Here is a 22606-nt window from a genome sequence, read left to right on the forward strand (position 1 = left end):
ACTCATTGTTAAAATACCTAATGAGATACATACTTATAATAAAATCATGTTAACTATATATATAACCATATATATGTCATCGTATAGTTTTTACAAGTTTTAACGTTCGTGAATCACCGGTCCACTTGGGTGGTCAATTATCTATATGAAACCTATTTCAATTAATCAAGTCTTAACAAGTTTGATTGCTTAACATGTTGGAAACACTTAATCATGTAAATAACAATTTCATTTAATATATATATCAACATGGAAAAGTTCGAGTCACTACAGATGATTCCCTAAGGGGGGGTGAATGTAACACCCTAGGCAAATCCCACATCGCCCATGGACATGAGTGATCATGGGATTATAAGGTAATACTCACGCTTAAATGACACAACGCGTTTTGGGACCACAGGCTGAGCAGAAGTATGAGTACATTGTGGTTAAGCGTGCTCGGGCGAGAACACTACCAGGATGGGTAACCTCCTGGGAAAGTGATTCTCGTGTGTGGTTTCCAAAAAAAAGTCGTGCACCTGCGAGCAAAGCGGACAATATTGTGGTCATGTTAAGCTGGGGTGTTACATCCAAAAATACAAAAGTGACAACCTCAAACTCCAGACCGCTCCTAATACAGTCTTAGGCATTCTTCTCCGGAAAATAATTTTCCCACTCTTCGGAGTCGAATACCTTTAAAGTATGACTAATTATTGTATAAAGAGAGAGATAGAGAGAAAGAAGTGAATTGAAGTGTGTGTAAAAATGGATGACAAATGACCCCTTTGATAGATGAATTTTGGCTGGAAAACGGTTGGCAGGACGGCCTGGCAATCCGGCGTGGGTGGCCGGTACCATGCAAGCCGTTTGCCTAGGCTGTTTCCTGTGGCCGGTGGTCGAGTCATGTGGCAGGCCGGCTCCACAATGGTAGACCGGTGTGGCAGGCCGGTTTTGCTTCTGGTCTTGCTGTTTGCTTGGATCGTCTTGCTCGTTCTCGGGGTCGTAACTTGGTTTCCGGGGTCGTAACTTGTCTTTCACCGTTTCCGCTCTAGAATCTTCGTTTTAGCTCTGTTTCGCTTGATTCTTTTTGCATCATCTTTGTAATTTTTTGATCTTCAATTTTAACCGACAAAACGAGTATTTTAGCGATAAATCTTGGAACTTTATCATTTCTGGGCCTTAATACCGATGTAAAAATGTGACTTTTTAGCAATATCACTTAGCAACTTATTTACTTCGGGAATTGGCTATTCTTTGTAATTGCCCATGTTTGGAAAACTCTTTTATTAATGAATGTAAACTTTATCAAAATGTTAAATATAGAGGGCATAACCTCGATGTGGGACCGTTAGTTATTATACCGCGTCAATAGCGATTTTGGCAGGTCATTACAATTATGATCTTCTTCAATAATGGGTTTTGATGCAAAACGAAGAGAGCCGTAATTCTCATGACGCGTGGTAGCGATAGGAGAAATTTTTGCAATAAATAATAGATAATTAATAAAAAGAGAAGAAGAATAACAACTGCAGAGAAAAGAGAAAATGATCAAACTTTTGTTATTAAGAAGAATTATGGAAAAACCATGCTCATTCTTCTAGTCAATACTCATTGATGTGAGACATCAAATGTTCAGAATAACGACGATCAGAAATTCGATTTGCTTTAATAGTATTTAAGAGTTTTCACTCAGATAACCTCTCATAGATAATTGTATAAGGAATAGGGTTGATACGCCAATAACGGGTGTTTGTGAAAAATTGGAAATCTCATCGTTGTTATTGAAAAACAAGTATTTGGGCCAATCGTTAAAAAGACTATAACACTTATCAAAGCGAAACCACCCTTTTTCGCAAGAATCTAGATGAACGAGATGAGAAAAATGCGAATAGAAGTAGTAATTCCAAGCGTGTGACAATACATTTCAAATATTATAATCTTCCGAAGCGATAAAGGCTCAAATTGACCAACGCTAACACAATAAAATTGCAGGTTTCTAAAAAGAATTCAGTAAAGGAAAATCATAAATTGCCATGGGAAAAGGCATAAGCATAAACAACAACTTTCCCAGTTGGGGGATGAGATGCACGATCTTGCAGGAGAGGAATAATAGCATCAGTGCTAAATAAACAGTGGTATTGTCGACAAAGGGTATCCAAAACGATCCTATTAACATAAGAACGAACATCAGCAACATCTGTGACATCCATGGAGTAAGTAAAGAGGTGATATGAAAGAAGACAAAGAGAAATGAGAGGGAATTTTGTAGGTAAAAAAAACTTAGGTTTCTTGAAAGATATTTGCGAAAAGTAAAAAGAAATTGAAAAGGCGGTTAAAATTTGGAGATATCAAATTAATCGTAGATTGAAAATATGTAGATTGAAAATATAAACAAATCTTTACAATTTCGATTTGGTTTAAAATTTAAAAAGTTTTTTTTGTCAAACCAGCCTCCAAAATAATTACACATGGTAAGGTCAAGTCAGTGAAATACTTTATTTTCTTTTAAAAAGTTTGATATCTTTATTTTTACAAAATAAAGACATCAAACTGGGGGACTTAATGATGTACACCGTGGTTTGCACACATAAAATGTTAGTCAAATACTGGAAAGCATAAGTAGATGGCAATATAATAGCATTAAAAGGAAAAATTAGTAATTATACGTCCAACATTCTCCGTTCATGAAATTATGATAAATAACACTCAGCCGCCCAACGCCTTGCGTAAGCCCCGCAGGTCGCATCAAATGCATAAACCCTAAATATCAACGTAATGAGCACGTGAGCAGTATATGCCACATCAGCATAAAGCTCAAAGTCGGTTACGTATGTTTAGTATAAAGTAACCACTAATAAAGTGACACGTGTATCTTTGAACATTCAAGACCTCTCACACCTATAAATAGGCCACCTGGGCCATAACTTTTTAGACACATGGACTGGTGACAGAGAACACACTTTCTGTCTCACACAGTACTTTCTCACTCTAGAACTTGATCACATAGCCGAAGAGCACTAGACGGACCACCTCACAGTTTGGTTCTGAAAGATTGATTAAGCCACCCACGGTACTCAGACCGTGTTCCGGATATGCAGGGATATTTGTCCCGAGGGTAAACATCAATTTGCAATCCACCTCATCATGAACAGTTCTAGATAATGTGCCGATACTTGTTGACACTAGCCGGTAGCCGGAAATAGGTATCAAAACTTGGCAAATATCTAACGGGACAACTTCACATGTAACCTCATCTATGAATTGATTGGAAATTGCAAAATATAACTTACATTGTCGGGTTACTTTTGTATCGGTCCCTTTTTGTATCCATCCCAAAGTGTACAGACGAGGATGTGGCGTGGTTTCTAAACCCAATCGTTGCACGAGACTAGCTGATATTGGATTCTTCTCACTTCCCGTATCAATAATTGCTTCGACCACCTCGTTTTTCACTTGAATTTTTTTATGTTGAACAGCTCCTCCTTTTTGTTGGTTGACAACTTCACTTTGGATTGGTCATGAGGGTTAAACTTGTGCTCTCCAAGCTCAACCGCATCGTTTGCGATTGTTATGGGCGCTTTATATTTTTCACGATCATTTTTCACCCATTTTGTTGGAAAAACCTCGGGATGCGCCTTTCAACATTTTTCTTTGATCATGTGTCTTTCTCATAATTGATCCTCCAGCAGCCAGCAGTATCAAACTCTTTCCTTGTAGCAATATTAGCTCCTTTATAGAAAATTTGCTTTTTTAAAAAAGTAGATAACTCATGTTGTGTACAAATTCTCATCATCTTACCGAATTTAGTCCATGCTTCATAGAAAGTTTCACTCTTCTTTTGCATGAATTGAGTAATCTCAGCTTGCAGTTGGCAGTCTTTGAAGCAATAAAGAATCTTTCTAAGAACTTATTTACCATTTCTCCCCATGTTTTGATTTCTCCTTCAGTAAGAGATTCTAACCAGTCTTTAGCTTCTCCTTTCAAAGTCCGTGGAAAGATACATAGGTAAACAACTTCATCCTCAACAGCTTTTAACTTGAACAATGTACATATCCCGATGAATATATGTAAATGTTTGCATCTTCTCTTGCATTTATGCTAAACTCGCATTGGTCACAAATCATATGCAGAAATTGTCCTTTGTTTTCAAACTCAATCTTAATCTCGGATTTAGTAATTGCAGATCCATGTCCTTGATGGTTGGCTTTCATGAGTGCTTCCATACTTTGATCGGCCATTGTTGCACTTTCCTTAGTTGAAATGCTTTTTGACTCTTTAGTGACAGTATCCTCCTCACTAGACACCTTGGGTGTGTGAGATTCTTTTCTCTTATGGTTAGTGTGAAAAAGACTTTCGAGACAACTAAATGGGTTGACCGGCTCACTCTCGGATGAACGGGTCATACACTGAAAAGAACATAAAATAAATGAAAATAAAATAAAATTTTTTGTAAAAATTGGCTTCAACAAAATGAATAAAAAAACAACGAAAGCGTGGTCCTTGATCAACTAATCAATACATTCAGACAAATTTTTGTTGTTTAAGATAACAACCAAGTTGCACGGAGTGGCAGGATCCTTTTGGTCCCAATATAATTGGTGACTGTTCAGAATATCCAACAACCAATTGTCCGGATTAAAGCATCCTAGACACTACTAACCCTTAAACAATCTTATCTTAAATATAGATTGGTATGTTTCAACTACCAACATAAAAATAAAACAAAAAAAATTGACACGCACTCCCCGACAGCGACGCCAAAAAGTTTGATATGCAGAATCTACTCTTAAATTTATTAAGCAGAACTAACTAACTAAGTACTAGCACACACTACAGGTTATAATCTTGATCATGGTAGTAATAGGTAGCAGGTAAGTTAAGTTCATCCGATAGAAAGTATGGCAATTAAGTTTTGTTGAATAAAGGTGTAGCAGCTGATTTGGGGGGAGTTGATTAAACTAAAACAACAATTAAATAGAAATAAAATAAATAATATAATAAAAATGTATTCACCTGGACTTTCACAATCCCTTTAGCTATGGATTAATCTTAGATAATAGTTTAGTTAAATGAGTGGTACTTTAGTTCAAATATCGAGTTACTTAGTCAGATCAACCAGCAAAATGATATCTTAACATGGATTAGGTTGATAATTATGATTTGAGCGTTTGACTTAACTAGGTTCATTAAATCACCAACTTCATACATGGGAGAGACATAATAATGTGTTGTAAAGTTCATCAAGATTTCAAGACTTAGGTGTATACTAGTGAATTTATTATCTTCAAATGGGTCATATTCATTAATAAATATAACTACCTAGCTTGACATACTGAAAAAACTAGTAAGAGGTAATTATTTGGTATAACTAGGTTTATTAATCTTATCCTTTACCTACAAATACAATTCTCTCTCAATCTCTAGATAATCAATGGATCTTTACTCAAACATATGAATTGTAACCCATACAATTTATAATAACACTGTAAAAATAGTCATTAATCCTAACTAGGGTTCATGTTAATACCAAGTGAATACTAACATAGCTCATCATGTAGTTAAAATTAACAATCAAACAATGAATTATAAATAGAATTGAAATAAATATAAATATTAAAGAATAAATCAAAGTAAACATTAAATATAAATAAGAAATACATCAAAAAAAAAATTAAGAACAAAGTGTTGGGATATTAGAATCCATGAAGACTTGAAAAGTAAAACCCTAATTATCTTGATAGAAAACTAAACAAACTAAATTGAACTGAATTAAAAGGTGATACAAAACACTACAGCTGATATCTTTATTTTATAGGGCAAAAATCCCAAAAATCCGAATTCCTTTCGAGCCAGCGTTTGTTGGTTACAATCGGTGGCTTTTCTCCATTTTAGCAGGCTACTAGTGTGCATATCCGGCGGCTCTTTCCACATTCTAGAACTTTATTGGTACCCGCCGTTTCCATAGCTGGCAGCTCGAATTGTTTTCTTCAAACATTTCGATATTCAAATCTTCAATATGATAGTTGTTGGCTTTTCAAATAGTCGGGGGCTATTTTGTATGAAAGGGTGGCTCTTCTGATGGCCCGCGGCTCTTTTTTGTAGACTAGGGTTTTCTAGAATTTTTATGAACATGATAGATGACGGTTAAATGAACAGATGGGGATGTTTTCACTTTCTTCGAATTCTCTTTAATCCTCATGTGTAAATCCTCTAGCTTTCATCCTTACATCATCTTTAACTCCTTTTTACATCTTTTTTCATCGCTTTGCCTACAAAAACATACCAACAACTCCAAACACATAAAACATCAATTTATTCATTAGAATATGGCACAATTTAGCTTAAATGAGAATAATACCGCCTTAAATTAATGTGCAAACATGTATAATATAGGCGATATCACCAACCGTTGTCATTCCCACACCATTTATCTTTTCTTCATTTGAAACGTTCCAGAACATATCCACACCAATCAATTCTTATCACATCATCTAAACTAGATATTGATGGGAGGAATTTTTGACTGACATTTGAGTTTTAACACCTTCTGCCATTATTGCCATTATCAAAACTAGTGTCTACAACATTTTTTTTTTTTTTTTTTTTTTTTTTTTTGAAAGGCATGTTAGTTTTCATCGCACGGTTAGTGGTTAGATCGTCTACAACTTTAAGTTAAATCCTCTTTTCTTATCTGATACAGTTGAGTCTTGAACATTTGTAACATATATCCTTTGTGTTTTTCTAAGAACTTTCTTATATAATCTTCTAAATTCGTTAATTAACCTTTTGCTACCAATTCCCGCTATCTCTACTGCTACTACAGATATTTCCCCTTTTGGGAATCTAAGGATATCATGAACATCTTCTTTTGTAATTTCAAGTTTTACCGACCCTATATCAAGTTTCAACTCTTTTGCGTTCAAGCTTTCAACAAGCCATAAAGATAATCTCCCAAGTAGTTTATCAATTTCAAAAGGTATCAGGCTTTAAAATCCCATAAAAATCATACCATTTTTCTGTTCTTTTGATAAATTATTTACAACTTAAAATCATTATTGTAGACTTTGCCTTGTAGAAATAGATTCTTGATTTTCTTTTGGCTTATCTGTAGTAACTTTTAATTTTTTTTGTTCTTTGTGTTGCATTATTTTTTATCTTTGACATTTTATTTATTTTAAATCTGAAACTCACTTCCATATTCCCTTTTTCTTTTATTTTTATCTTCTAATTTTAACAAGGTTACATATTCAAAACCAGGTTGATTTGTTTATGTAAAACATAAATATAATATAAACTAGTTTAATACCCGCAACCTTGCGGGTTTCAACCAGAAAAAACTACTGAAATTGTTATCACGATAACATAAAGATATAGACAGACAAGTAGATTCAAAATCAACATGGATTCATACATTATTTACCATAGCAACAGCACCAAACGCCACAAAGTACATCCAGTCAACCTGATAACATATATCAAGGTCAGCTTCGTTCAAAATTCAACGTTAAATCTCGACTATTCGTACAAACCTTTTCGTGATACACAAACATGCGTATCAGAACTGACCACATGTCAGATGTCAACAAAGACAAGTTTAGCATTGTAGATCCACTCATCTGCATTTTAAATTAGCAAAAACAAACTTCAAAGACAGGGTTATTGATATGGAAAATCAAAAAGTGTTTCGTTAGCTTTATTGAAACGCATAAAACTTTCAATAAATAAATAAGAAGATCACACAAGATCTCACCTTTAGTTGGATTGGAACACCAATAGCAAAAAGGCTAAACATTGCAACTGCAAAAGGATACATTTGGATACCACTCCAAACCGCACCAAACAGCCCTAACATCGCCAATAGTTCAAATTGATCAGCTTTTTTTCACAAAAAACTCCTGCAAAACTAATGGGCTTAGTAACGGGCCTAAACAGGTAACCTTTTACTGCACGTTGAAACACATCAAGGTGATTTGACCCGCAAACATATAGTTGTCCATATTCATAGTAAAATTAGTGTATGAAAAATAGATTGTTATACAAATTATACTTCTGAAACAACAAACTAAATATTAAAATGTTATTTGCAAGCATTAAAAATATACAATAGCTTTCAACCCATTTGATTTCATTTATTATTTTGCTAAGCTTTTTTTATTTGACCCGTTTGAGATAAAGCATCACATATATAGACCCGATCATAATTATTTTGCTTACCTCGCTAACATTGCAGACGGCGTAAAGTGTAGCCCATGCAATTAATACATATCCCTTTATGGGGTTACTCCCACACTCTAAACAAACACAAACATTAGTAAGAATATACTTAAAATACTAATACCCAAGTCAAATGTTAAAGATAAATGTAATGTGATTAAAGTATATACTTACGTGAACGATCTCCTGCATGTACATCTGAAAAAACAAGGAGCACAAGACCAGCAACACAAATAACGACGCCTACAATTTTTCTTGAACTTGTATTTTGTCTTTAAAAAGAACCACGTAAGAATTATGACATGTGGGATCGACCAACAATCGAGCAGCATAACGCTTGTTAATGATGTGTACTGATGCGCCTTGACTACCGTTCAACAATGCACATACAACTTAATACTTCTCAGTATTAATACACAGTTACTTATTTGATCATTTACTTGAAGGTATGTTTCAATAATGATAAACATGTTCAAAATACAATGAAAGATTATCATGGTAATAAAGGTGGCAAGATGGACAACCTGAATGATGGGTCAGAGGAAATTTGTCTATTCAAGAAAATATATTATTAGGATTACATTTACATAGAAATATTATTACAAATGACAATCAACCTAAACCTTAAGAAAGAAAAGAATAGGTTATATCCATCGAAAATTACTTTAGACGATTTTCAATCCTTTTGGTTGGTTTTCATCGTAAGCGAGTAATTATAGGTGACCTGTTTAAGATATAATACAAACGAAACAACCGGTTCAAAGTAAATGGGTTGAATTTTTTATTTAGGATCATAGAAGATTTACCAAGATAATTTGCCTCAACATCTACCAGCCCAAGGACTAAATAATAGTACTCAAACATGAATAAGTTTAAACGTGCTTGATGAGTTTTCTGGCTACATCCATGGGTGTTTGGATTAACACATACTAAAATGATCATAGCTACTTGAAGATATATAAAGTTTCTTAGAGTTAGAAACTGGTAATTGTACATTACCATACTCGGTATACATCAAGCTAGTTATATAATGTCCTGGTATAATATAATATAAAAACAACACCCAAATTCTATAGTCCATAGAAGTTTCAGCAATCACCATTCAGAAAACAATCAGGTGCATTAAAAATTAAGAAATGGGATGTGAATTTGATGCTTGAAGGTTACTAACCTTCATCTTTTGCTTTCTACCGATCAAAATTGCACCATAAACGATTGCCAACAACACATAGTTCGCTAAAGATTGCGATGTTGGTGCATTGATTCCTGAGTTGCTCATGCTTTACTCTGCATTCGCCAGTTCAACATCTCAAGGTCTTCAATAGCCATGTTTGTCCAGCTTTGACATACAACATGTTTCAGTCTATAAGGACACAATAATAATAATAATAATAATAATAATAATAATAATAATAATAATAATAATAATAATAATAATAATAATAATAATAATAATAATAATAATAATAATAATAATAATAATAATAATAATAATAATAATAATAATAATAATAATAATAATAATAATAATAATAATAATAATAATAATAATAATAATAATAATAATAATAATAATAATAATAATAATAATAATAATAATAATAATAATAATAATAATAATAATAATAATAATAATAATAATAATAATAATAATAATAATAATAATAATAATAATAATAATAATAATAATAATAATAATAATAATAATAATAATAATAATAATAATAATAATAATAATAATAATAATAATAATAATAATAATAATAATAATAATAATAATAATAATAATAATAATAATAATAATAATAATAATAATAATAATAATAATAATAATAATAATAATAATAATAATAATAATAATAATAATAATAATAATAATAATAATAATAATAATAATAATAATAATAATAATAATAATAATAATAATAATAATAATAATAATAATAATAATAATAATAATAATAATAATAATAATAATAATAATAATAATAATAATAATAATAATAATAATAATAATAATAATAATAATAATAATAATAATAATAATAATAATAATAATAATAATAATAATAATAATAATAATAATAATAATAATAATAATAATAATAATAATAATAATAATAATAATAATAATAATAATAATAATAATAATAATAATAATAATAATAATAATAATTATTAAAGTTAATAACAAAAGTATTCAAGAAATCAATTTAGTTGCAAATTATGCGGGTGAACCCAACATACCCGAATCCTATTTCTACCCACCCAATAAGCTTGTTTTAACCAGACACTCAAATTATTAACCTTTACATTCCATTGATCAGATAATGAAAAATGTAAAAGACGACTCACTATATAACACATTTATCATGATCTAGAAAACAAAGAAGTTTAAATAAAAAAAAATTCATATGAAAAACTTAGAAAGGATTGCAGGTTCTACTTTACCTCTGCTGCAAGCTCTTTGAACATTGGTGTACATTATTCAAAATTATAGCACTTCACTCAACAAATAAGCTTCCATGTTCATTTGCAAGAGCACTGGCCTTATCCTTGATTACGAAACTTCAAAAGTCCTAAAATAACAATTTTCTTTTACACATATATAGTAAGATCTTTTTGGTACGATTATACTAAAACTCGAAGGTGGCAATTACTATGCATTTCCCTATAAATGGGTTGTTGATTTGAGTTATGTTTGATCTCAAACGGTCCATCTAGTAAAATAAACAAAAGATAGCACAAAAGGAAACCGGTCCAAAGTACGTTTTCAAATTATAAAACCTCCTAGATCGTTGTACACATATATAGATAGCAATTGTTGAAAAATATGACTTTTGTACTCCAATTTGACACTCTAACTAATTGTAACAACATTTTGAACAAAAAGGTGTTAACAGCAACCCAAACCAACCTGATCTAACAATTTTAACCATCCCCTGTTCGACTATCCAACTCTACTATAACTATACTCCCATCACCGGTCAAATCTACTAATGGTTCAAAGACAAAGTATAGGCAATTGAGTGAAGACAAAGCAATCACGTCGCACTTCATTATTCAAAGACAAAGCAATCACGTCGCACTTCATTATTCCTCCAAATATATTCACCAATATTGCTTTCACTTTCTCATCTGATGTCAATATCTTGAAAGCCTCAACAACCTGCTCCATTAATTTTTACAACTATAAACAATATGCATACAAGTTTTCAAAAGTTTAATTATTTTTTTTTTTCTACTTATAAAAAAAAGTACTTGCCTGTCCTTCAGAAGCATTACCACCTACATCAAGAAAATTAGCAGGGGTCCCTCCATGTAACTTAATGATGTCCATGGTGGCCATTGCCAATCCAGCCCCATTCACCATGCATCCAATTTCCCCATCCAAACCAATATAATTCAAATCTGCTTTTGCAGCTGCAACCTATTGAAATTGAGTACCAACAAAAATAGCATTAACCACAACTTATTGTTTTTTGTCTAGAGGCGCTCTTTTATGTAACTTAATAAAGGGTTGACTTGGTTGTGTTCAGTGGCAGAAGCAGAATATTTTTTCACCGGGGGCGAAATTTTTTTTAAAAGCGTAGCAACTTTTGTTGGGCAAAATATGGAGGTTTTGGGGCAAAAAATATGGTGGTTTTTGGCCAAAATGTAGAGGTTTTTTGGCAAAATCTGAAGGTTTTGGGGCAAAATATGGAGACTTTGGGGAAAATTTTTTTTCCACATGAGGCAAAATCGAAAAATCCAAAATTTTTACACTAAAAAGTGCAAATCAACTCGGGGTGAGTGCCCCCTGTCCTCAAATATTTTCGCCGCTGGTTGTGTTTGATCTCAAACGGGTCAAATCCAGGTCATACGGATTAAAATTCGTCCAAGCACACTTCTAATGCATACAACCTCCTCGTTTGTTATCATCATTTATATCTCAAAAAAAATGAATTTTGTTCCCAGATGACGATGTTATAATAATATAGAAAATAGAATAATGTCTTCATATATATTCAAAGAAAATGGATTAGTTATACCTCACGGGGATCCTCTTGTGTTGGATCACGAAGAGCAAAAATTTCTTTTTGTCGATAAGCAGCATTATCATCAAAGTTTAGCTTTGCATCAGCAGCTACCAACTTGTTATCGGAAGTTTCAGCAATGGGGTTGATCTGAAGAAGGAGATTCAAACTTAAAACCAAAATATGGGAAAATTTGTCACCAACAAATGAAGATACAAATTGTTTATAGAAGTAATGCTCACCTCTAACTGTGTGCAGTCCGATTCATGGAAAAGGTTATACAGTTTCTTCACCTGTTAGATTGAAGCGGCCCTGTCAGCTACCTTTGGAGCAAGGCCATCTACAACTTTAGCAGCATCTTTATCTGTAATGCCTTTGAAAACATCAATAGGTACCTGTGAAAAGTCAATTTGGTAAAAAAAAAAAAAAAAAAAGTGGGTCCCCACATAAGGATGACAAGAAAACATGGTGTCAAAAAAGGCATACTTTTATGATCATGTCAGGGTATTTTTCTGCAAGGTCTTCAATGCTGGTTCCACCCTCTCGGCAGGCAATAATAAGCTTAAAGACTAGATGAAGATGTAGATACTAATTTTAACAAGGTTACATATTCAAAACCAGGTTGATTTGTTTATGTAAAACATAAATATAATATAAATAAGGTTAGATACACATAAAATAATACAATACTAAACAGTCTGCTCAAAGACTAGATGAAGATGTAGATACTAGATGAAGATGCATATGGTATCAAATATATACTAGTACTAAACATACTTACAATTTGTATGTTATAAAGTTGGGCATGTTATTACAGATTGACTGTACACAACTGAAGTCAATAGGAACATAGACTACATATCATAACAATGTACTTGGTCTACTTGTTAACTTATAATCATAATTCGCTTTTATTTATAACAAACTCCTAACTAATAACTCATAACAAACACAATGGAGAAATAGATGAAGGTGAATTTACTAGATGCACATTTTAGGTTATGGTGAAATAGAGGATTATAAATGTGTATTATCAGTTGTTATATTCGTAACTACTTTGTTAGTTATCAAATAGTGACAAACACAATACATATTAGATGAAGGTGAATTCATATGCTTATCAAACATAACAATAATTCAGCACAAATTTTAAACGAACCCTCAACATTTATATAAGAATACCTTAATTGTTAATTAAACTGAATGTCGTTATTTACCTTGTGATTGATCTCTATAATGAAAAGAACCTTCAACATCATTAGAACCATCTATAAATTTTCAGACAACCTTCAACATCATTGCCCTTTTTTATTGAAGTTAAACTCATTGATTAAAAGTCATTTAAAATTTTTTTTGAAACGACCCAACCCGCCGTTAAACTGACCCATAATTTTTTTTCCTTCTTTTATAACAATTTATACTATTAAAACGACGCCATGATTATGTTTTCCAATAATCTTTAAAACACCTACTAGTACAAATGACTTTAACAACATACGCTACATAATTTAAAACCATATTTATCAAATCCGATTACATAACCAAAAGACACTAATAAGTTTTCCAACAAAAGACCGAACATGGTGATTGGGAATTGTAACAACCCGACTTTTTTTCGTTTACTATCGTTAATTTTCCGTTAAGTATTTAACGGTGGTTACTTAGACTTGTGTGTTTAATAGAATTAAATACATACTTATTAGAGAAATGGTTGAATTATTAATATGTTATATTAATTTACGAACTTATTTCGGTTAGCGAAATAACTAGAAAATGTTACGATTAAGTTTATCGTCTAGAAAGTTTTTCGGTTTATAGAACTCAGTTAAACGTCGAAATAATTATTTTCAATAATTATTAACTTTAAGGAAAACTTATTTAATTCGTTATTTATTTAATGAATTAAGTCCGGTGATTTTGTTTCAACGACTAGTTAACGTTTCGAAGACCCGGTATGGTTAACGGCATTCGAAACGGACCACGCGCGTACGAGTAATTAAGCAAAACTGAGCCCAAGACCACCCTAGTGGGCCATTCGGTCGAACCCATCACCCACACCCCATATGTTTTGTAATTTGGACTTCTAATGATCTAGTGGACTATTGCTTAGGCCCTAACTTAATTTAATTAGCAAACAAAAACAATTGGAGCCTCATTCTTGCCCTAGCAAAATCGACACCTTCTCCCTCTCTTGCTCTCTTGACCGTCGACACCCCCCACTACCAAAACTCCATCATCAACTTGAAATTAGAAGAAACCTTGTGCATAAAGATTGTTCCTTGTGTCGTTCTCTACGAGTTAGTGTGCACAATTTAATCGTTTGAGGTATAACTAGTAACCCTAATTTCATTAATTCAGTTTTTTGTTCAATTACATAGTGTAATCAAGTCTAGTGCTTAATTAATGGTGATAGATGTTGTTAACTGTTGATTGAATGCGTAATTAACGTTGTATGTTCGAAAAATGAATTTTTTTCTTGTTGATCTGATTAAATTGGTATGAGATCTAATCTTGTAATGTGTTTAATAATATATCTAAAAGTTATTAATTTTAGACTCCGATTTTGCTTGATTTCGTTATCGTATGCTTAAGATATGCTTAATCGAAGATTTCACTATGTTTTATGCATAATCCGAATTTTCTGAGTTGCATACTTTGTGTTTTAGCTTATGAAAAGTGAGCTACTGTATTCCTTGTAAAAATTTATGCAATTTGGACTAAAAATTTGCGTCGAAAGGTTATGTAATGCTCCCGATATGATAAAACAAAGATTTGTTTTGTAATGTATGCTGAATCAGTTTTTAAATTCACATAAAAATTTCTAGAACGAGCTAGGAATTGATTTAGAATTTGATCTTCTGGAATATGATATTTAAAGTTTTTCTTGACATGTTTCATTTGTATGCGAACTTACGAGAACGTGAATTGCCATGAGATATATGCTTATATATGTGATGCGTCCGATTGATGGTCAAAAACTGATGAGTCTGTAATGTTTTGCGAAACTGTACAAATTGGCTAAAGCAATGCTTCTGATTATTTTATCACTAAAACTTTGAGATGTTTTGAGATGACACCAATTGGCCGTTCGTCAAAATCTATTTTCTATATTTTTATGAAAAATGTTTAAAAACTGACGCGCGAGCAGAAATTTCTGTAATGAACTCAGACTTGGCCCTTTCTGATATTGGACTTTTATTTATCGTATGAGGCTTAAGTCGGACTTTTTGGAATCGATTTTAAGTATAGTTATGATCTGTAGTTGATCATAATTTTATGAATTATGTGCTATGTGCTATAGATGTATCTCTTTACGACGTACGAATTTCTAAGGTATGCGCTAAGATGCGGAAAATGCGATTTGCTAAACGACGAGCTATAACATGTTATATGACCTAGGTTTGACTTGTTGACCATGTTTGCATGACCTACAGAGATGTTTGACTTTAGTTGACCACTTTGACCGAGTTGACTTTTGGTTTGACTTTGGTTGACTTTTGTTGACTTGCTTGGATTAGTTGACTTTTACTTGTTCGTTAAGTCAGCCTGAGCACTAGGACTTTGCGTAAACCATGGGTTGACAAAGTTTGACCTATTAGTGTATACTTAAGATGATTTACTTGATTAGGTTACGTTATTCAGTCGAGAGTGTTCGACAACAGTACGATTTGCTAAGATCTTTACGAGTGCTTTTGCTAAGGTGAGTCTACAGTCCCTACTATGTTTTTACAGGGATGAGATGTATGCTTTTTACAAATGTTTTACGTGTTTGGCACAAGTAACTTACTAAGAATATACATATGAGTTCAGATCAAAAATCCCTTAGCTTGATTATATTAGTTACTTTGTAAGCTCGACTTATAGGGACGGTACCGTTAGGTTTGACAAACCTCACCGCAACATAAACAGGTGCTTATGTAGTTGTTACTCGTACACTTGATCAGTGTATCGCCATGATAGGGTAAACTAAGACGTATGCTCGGCTCACGCAAAGGTTAAAGCTTTATAATCAAGTGCTCATGATAATGTATACTTTTCCTATGATGTTTTCTAAGAAAAATCTTGTGGCCTAACTTAAGAAATGATTTACTAAACCTGTAGATTCACTCAACGTTTTTCATTGACGTTTTGCATGTTTCATCTCATGTACATAGAGCTAGTGCTTCCGCTTAAATGAAGTTATATGCTGTTTGCTGCTAGAACTGGACGGCGTCCAGCATGTTTATTATTTTCATTTCAAGAACAAATATTTGCATTTAAACTGTTTTCTTTTAAGATGTTTGGGTTCATTTACATTAGTCATTGACGTCAAATGTTTCCAGTTACATTTTCTTTAATAAATGACTTTGTTATAATGATTAATGCGAATAATTTTCGAAAACATCTCATATAGAGGGCGTGACCGCTAAACTGTGGGACCAGGAGTTAATATTCCGTTAGTAGATTCTGAAGGGGTATTACATTTGGTATCAGAGCAGATTGGTTACCTAGTACTAGGCTGCATTAGAAAGTCGAACGTTAGGAGAACTAGTGCGTCTAGACTGTAACCTTAGACTTGTTAAGTTACATGAACTCTAGTTAAATAAATTGCTATGTTACTTGGTATCTATTATGCAATGATTACTAAGTGACTAACTTTATGTTTTCTTTGAGTGCTAGATGACTTCTTCTAATCCTATCATTCTTATCGACTCCGACACAGAATCCAAGAAAACCGTACACGCGCAAGGAAATACGATACTCGAGTTTTTGGATGATACCGAATCGAAACCCGAGATGGAAACCGAGCATGAGAATTAGCCTAAAGAAAAGGAACCGATAGAGGATTCCGAGGAAGAATCGGAACCCGAATCCGAATCCGAACTTGATGTACCCGATTCACCTCAATCGTCTTTTGTTAAACCCGATTATGTTATCCCCTATGGACCGAGAGGCCACTGTAGAATACCGAAAGGACCTGCTCAACTCAATAACCCCTTTTGTAAGAGTTTTCGCTATGATAACCAGTCACTTAAGATGTGTCGCTATTTTCATCCTTATGACGCTTCTACATCTACTTCTAAACCTAGTACCTTCACTGCTGCTGCTAATGACAACAACCCTAGTGACCTCACGTTACGAGTCAAAAATTTGGAGAAAATGGTCGAGTACTTGTTGAAGGAACTCCAGAAACGCAAATAGAGATCGCTCGACTAGATTTGTTCCACGCTATTAAACATTATTTGATTATTATTGTTTATTATATGATGTTCGCGCATACATTGTTAGATGTGGCTTTACTTATGTGGTTTTACTTATGACATAAGGAATATGTTACTTTCATTGGTTATGCATGATTTTGAACGAGAAGTTTATTTCTTTAAGTATTGGTTTATTAATGATGATTTATGCTTAGTGTTGCTACTACTATTGCTAATTAGTGATAATGTTACTAGTGTACATTGTTCTTACTACTGCTACTACTAAACGCTATGTATCGCTATTACATATCACTAGTGCTACTAAAATCGCTATGATTTATTATTAGTTACTATGCATCGTTCCGTTGCTAGTATATTTTATATGTCGATTTCATTGACACTAACCGAATGTGCTATCTTGACCAGAAAGATAATGCTGCCCAAGCCAGTTTCCCAAGCTGATGTTCGTCGGTGGATTTCCGAAGGATTAACCGAGGATGTGGTAGAACTCCGAAACGGAACCAATAGTAACAATGTGAACGCTACGAATCAGCGAAACCAGGATATGACTAATACTCAAAACAATGGACAAGCAGGATGCACGTACAAGACTTTCTTGAGTTGTGAACCACGCTCGTTTAATGGCACCGAAGGTCCAGTTGGTTTGACTCGTTGGTTTGAGAAGCTTGAGTCAGTTTTCCGTATCAGTGGTTGTAGAGATGCGGATAGAACGAAGTTTGCATCTTGTAAGCTATCTGATGGTGCTTTGACATGGTGGAATACCTATGCAAAATCATTAGGTATGGATCAAGCATTTGAGACTCCATGGGAGGATTTGAAACGACGGATGATCGAAGAGTATTGTCCCTGCACCGAAACTGTTAAGATGGAGCGAGAACTCCAAAACCTGAAGCTAGTGGGTACTGATTTGACTAGCTACAACAAGAGATTCTTTGAGTTGGCTCTCATGTGTCCGCATATGGTTACTCCCGAACACCGTAAGATCACTCTGTATGCGAAAGGTTTGACCGAGAATATTTAAAGTGGTGTAACTACTTCGAAGCCGAGGACTATACAAGAAGCTGTTGAGATGGCTAGTGAGTTGATCGATCAAGTTGAACAGCGAGGAAAGGCTCCTGCCTCAACTGAGTCGAAAGCTCATGACAATAAGAGAAAATGGAACAATAACAATAACTCAGGGAAGAATTACAATCAGCAGCCTTTTAAGAAACAAGATACTGGTAAGAGTAATGCTGCAACTCCAAATGCTAATTCTGGTTATAAGGGAAAGTTCCCGTTGTGTGCTAAGTGTAATAGGCATCATTCGGGGGATTGTTTGAAAAGGTGTGATAAGTGCAAGAAGAGTGGACATTTGACTGCCGAGTGTAAAGCTGGTACGAATGTGTGTTATGGGTGCGGAAAAGAAGGTCATTTTCGGAAGGATTGCCCAACTGCTAGTAAGACTAATGAACCTACAAGAGGAAGGGCTTTCAACATTAACTCCAGTGAAGCTCGTGATGATCCTAAGCTAGTCACGGGTACGTTTCTTCTCGATAATCAACATGTTTATATACTTTTCGATTCCGGAGCTGATAGAAACTTTGTGTCTAGAGATTTTTGCCATAATCTTAAGAATGTTGTATCATCATTAGAAGACTTATATTCTATAGAGCTAGGAAATGGTAATCTAATGAGTGCTGATAAGGTTTACCGTGATTGTACTTTGACTTTGGCTGGAATGTCGTTTAAGATAGATGTGATACCAATTAAGCTAGGAAGTTTCGACCTTATGGTTGGAATGGACTGGTTAGTCGAGAATAGAGCTGACATTGTTTGTTATCAGAAAGCGATTCGTATTCCTGTTATTGAAGGTGAACCTTTAATGGTGTATGGAGAGCGAAGCAATATGCCGTTACATTTCATTAACTGTTTGAAGGTGCAGAAACACATGAGAAAGGGCTGTCTTGATGCTGTTTCACGTAAACAAAACTGAATCTGAAGGCAAGAAACTTGAAGATTTGCCCATTGTTGAAGAATTTCCCGATGTGTTTCCAGATGAGTTACCAGGATTACCTCCGCCTAGATATGTAGAGTTCCAGATTGATTTAGTTCCCGGAGCAGCACCAGTAGCGCGTGCACCGTATAGACTTGTACCACCCAAATTGCAAGAGTTATCTAGTCAACTGCAAGAGCTTTTAGATAAAGGATTCATTCGACCGAGCTCATCACCATGGGAGCTCCAGTACTGTTTGTGAAGAAGAAGGATGGATCTATGAGACTCTGTATTGATTATAGGGAGTTGAATAAGTTGACTATCAAAAATAGATATTCGTTGTCGAGGATTGATGACTTGTTTGATCAATTGCAAGGATGAGCATGTTATTCTAAGATCGATCTAAGGTCAAGTTATCATCAAATGAGAGTAAAGAAAGCAGATATACCGAAGACAGCGTTTAGGACACGCTATGGTCATCATGAATTTACCATAATGCCATTTGGATTGACGAACGCACCGGCTGTGTTCATGGATCTCATGAACCGTGTGTGTAATCCATATCTAGACAAATTTGTTATAGTGTTTATCGATGATATTCTGGTATATTCTAAAGATGAGAAAGAACATGAGCAACATCTCCGTTTGTTACTAGAGATGCTCAGGAAGGAGCAGTTGTACGCGAAATTTTCGAAATGTCACTTTTGGTTGCGAGAAGTGCAATTTTTGGGTCATATCGTAGGAGTCAATGGTATTCAAGTTGATCCTGCGAAGATAGAGACAATTAAGAAATGGGAGACTCCTAAGTCGCCAACGCAGATACGACAATTTTTAGGTATTGTGGTTATTATAGAAGATTCATTGAGGGATTTTCTACTATTGCCCGACCGTTAACAGTATTGACTCACAAGGGTAAGAAGTATGAATGGACAAAGTTGCATGAAGCTGCATTTTAGTTGTTAAAATAGAAGTTAACGACTGCACCGATTTTGTCTTTACCCGAAGGAACCGAGGATTTCGTAGTTTACCGCGATGCTTAACTGAAAGGTTTTGGTTGCGTGTTGATGCAACGTAAGAAAGTGATTTCGTATCCATCTCGACAATTGAAGATACATGAGTTGAACTATACGACTCACGATCTAGAACTTGGTGCTGTAGTTTTTGCACTGAAAATGTGGAGACACTATTTGTATGGTACAAAGTTCACTGTATTCACTGATCACAAGAGTTTGCAACATATTTTCGATCAGAAACAGCTTAATATGAGACAGAGACGTTGGATCGAATTGTTGAATGACTACGATTGCGACATTAGCTATCATCCCGGTAAGGCTAATGTAGTGGCAGATTCTTTGAGTAGGAAGGAGAGAGTTAAGCCTATTTGAGTTAGAGCATTGAACTTGACTATCCGAAGGAACCTTACTTCTCAGATACGTGACACATAGCTAGAGGCATTGAAAGAAGAGAACGTTGCTACCGAATCACTTCGAGGAATTGATAAGAAGTTTGTTACTCGACACGATGGAACCCGGTATTTTATCGACAGGATATGGGTACCGAAGTTTGACGGATTAAGGGAACTAGTGCTAGAAGAGGCACACAAGACAAGGTATTTTATTCATCCTGGATCCGACAAGATGTACCAAGATCTTAAGGCACTGTATTGGTGGTCTAATATGAAAGCTGAAATCGCTACTTATGTAGGTAAGTGCTTGACTTGTGCTAAAGTTAAGGCAGAGCATCAGAAACCATCAGGTTTGTTGACACAACCAGAGATTCCCCAATGGAAGTGGGAGAACATTACAATGGAGTTTATCACTAAGTTGCCTAAAATGGTAGGAGGTTATGATACGATATGGGTTATCGTTGCTCGTCTTACGAAGTCTGCTCATTTTCTACCAATTAAGGAAATAGATAAGATGGAGTGGTTGGCACAGATCTACATAAAGGAAGTAGTTTCACGACATGGAGTGCCGCTATCGATTATTTTCGACAGAGATAGTAGATTTCAATCTAGATTTTGGCAAGCTTTGCAAGAAGCCATAGGAACTCGTTTAGACATGAGTACAGCATACCATCCGCAGACTGATGGGCAAAGTGAGAGAATGATTCAGACACTAGAAGACATGTTAAGAGCGTATGTGATTGATTTTAGAATTGGATGGGATAGACATCTACCGTTAGTAGAGTTTTCCTATAACAATAGTTATCACGCGAGTATAAAGGCAGCGCCTTTTGAAGCACTGTATGGCAGAAAGTGTAGATCACCTATATGTTGGACTGAGTTAGGAGATAGTCAGTTAACTGGTCCTGAGATTATACATGAAACGATTGAGAAGATCGTGCAGATACGAGAAAGAATGAAAATAGCATGAGATCGTCAAAAGAGCTATGCAGGCCTTAAAAGGAAAGATTTGGAATTTCAGGTTGGAGACAAGGTTATGCTCAAAGTGTTACCCTGGAAGGGTGTAGTGCGCTTTGGAAAAAGAGGAAAGTTAAGTCTGAGGTATATTGGACCGTTTGAGATTACCGAACGAATTGGACCGGTAGCGTATAGATTGAAACTACCGCAGGAACTTAGCGAGATTCACGATACTTTCCATGTTTCCAATTTGAAGAGGTGCTTATCAGATGAAAGTTTGGTGATTCCCTTAGACGAAGTGCAAGTTGATCCTAAGCTTAATTTCATTGAAGAGCCTGCTGAGATTATGGGTTATGAAGTTAAGCAACTAAAGCAAAGCAGAATTCCACTAGTTAAGGTTAGATGGAATGCCCGTAGAGGACCAGAATTCACGTGGGAGCGTGAAGATCAGATGAGACTTAAGTATCCGCAACTGTTTCCCGAGGAGACGACTACAGCGGATGAGCACTAAAATTTCGGGAAAAAAATTTTCATAACAGGTGGGTAATGTAACAACCCGACTTTTTTTCCGTTTCCTATCGTTAATTGTCCGTTAAGTATTTAACGGTGGTTACTTAGACTTGTATGTTTAATAGAATTAAATACATACTTATTAGAGAAATGGTTGAATTAATATGTTATATTAATTTACGAACTTATTTCGGTTAGCGAAATAACTAGAAAACGTTACGATTAAGTTTATCGTCTAGAAAGTTTTTTGGTTTACAGAACTCAGTTAAACGTCGAAATAATTATTTTCAATAATTATTAACTTTAAGGAAAACTTATTTAATTCGTTATTTATTTAATGAATTAAGTCCGG

The 22606-nt window shown here is 34.2% G+C and overlaps 1 non-coding gene and 2 pseudogenes across 1 annotated transcript; 1 reads left to right on the top strand and 2 right to left on the bottom strand.

Moving 5' to 3' along the window:
- The first annotated feature begins 3743 nt into the window (after positions 1-3743).
- LOC139887057 (small nucleolar RNA R71) lies at positions 3744-3849 on the top strand. Its single transcript, XR_011772907.1, has one exon. It is a non-coding gene; the product is annotated as a small nucleolar RNA R71 (small nucleolar RNA).
- Positions 3850-7304: 3455 nt separating this feature from the next.
- On the bottom strand, positions 7305-9472 carry LOC139897722 (uncharacterized; annotated as a pseudogene).
- A 1725-nt stretch (positions 9473-11197) lies between these two features.
- Positions 11198-13597, bottom strand: LOC139897731 (succinate--CoA ligase [ADP-forming] subunit beta, mitochondrial-like; annotated as a pseudogene).
- Positions 13598-22606: the final 9009 nt, after the last annotated feature.

The sequence above is a fragment of the Rutidosis leptorrhynchoides genome, chromosome 1, assembly GCF_046630445.1.
Source record: "Rutidosis leptorrhynchoides isolate AG116_Rl617_1_P2 chromosome 1, CSIRO_AGI_Rlap_v1, whole genome shotgun sequence".
Taxonomy (NCBI): Eukaryota; Viridiplantae; Streptophyta; class Magnoliopsida; order Asterales; family Asteraceae; genus Rutidosis; species Rutidosis leptorrhynchoides.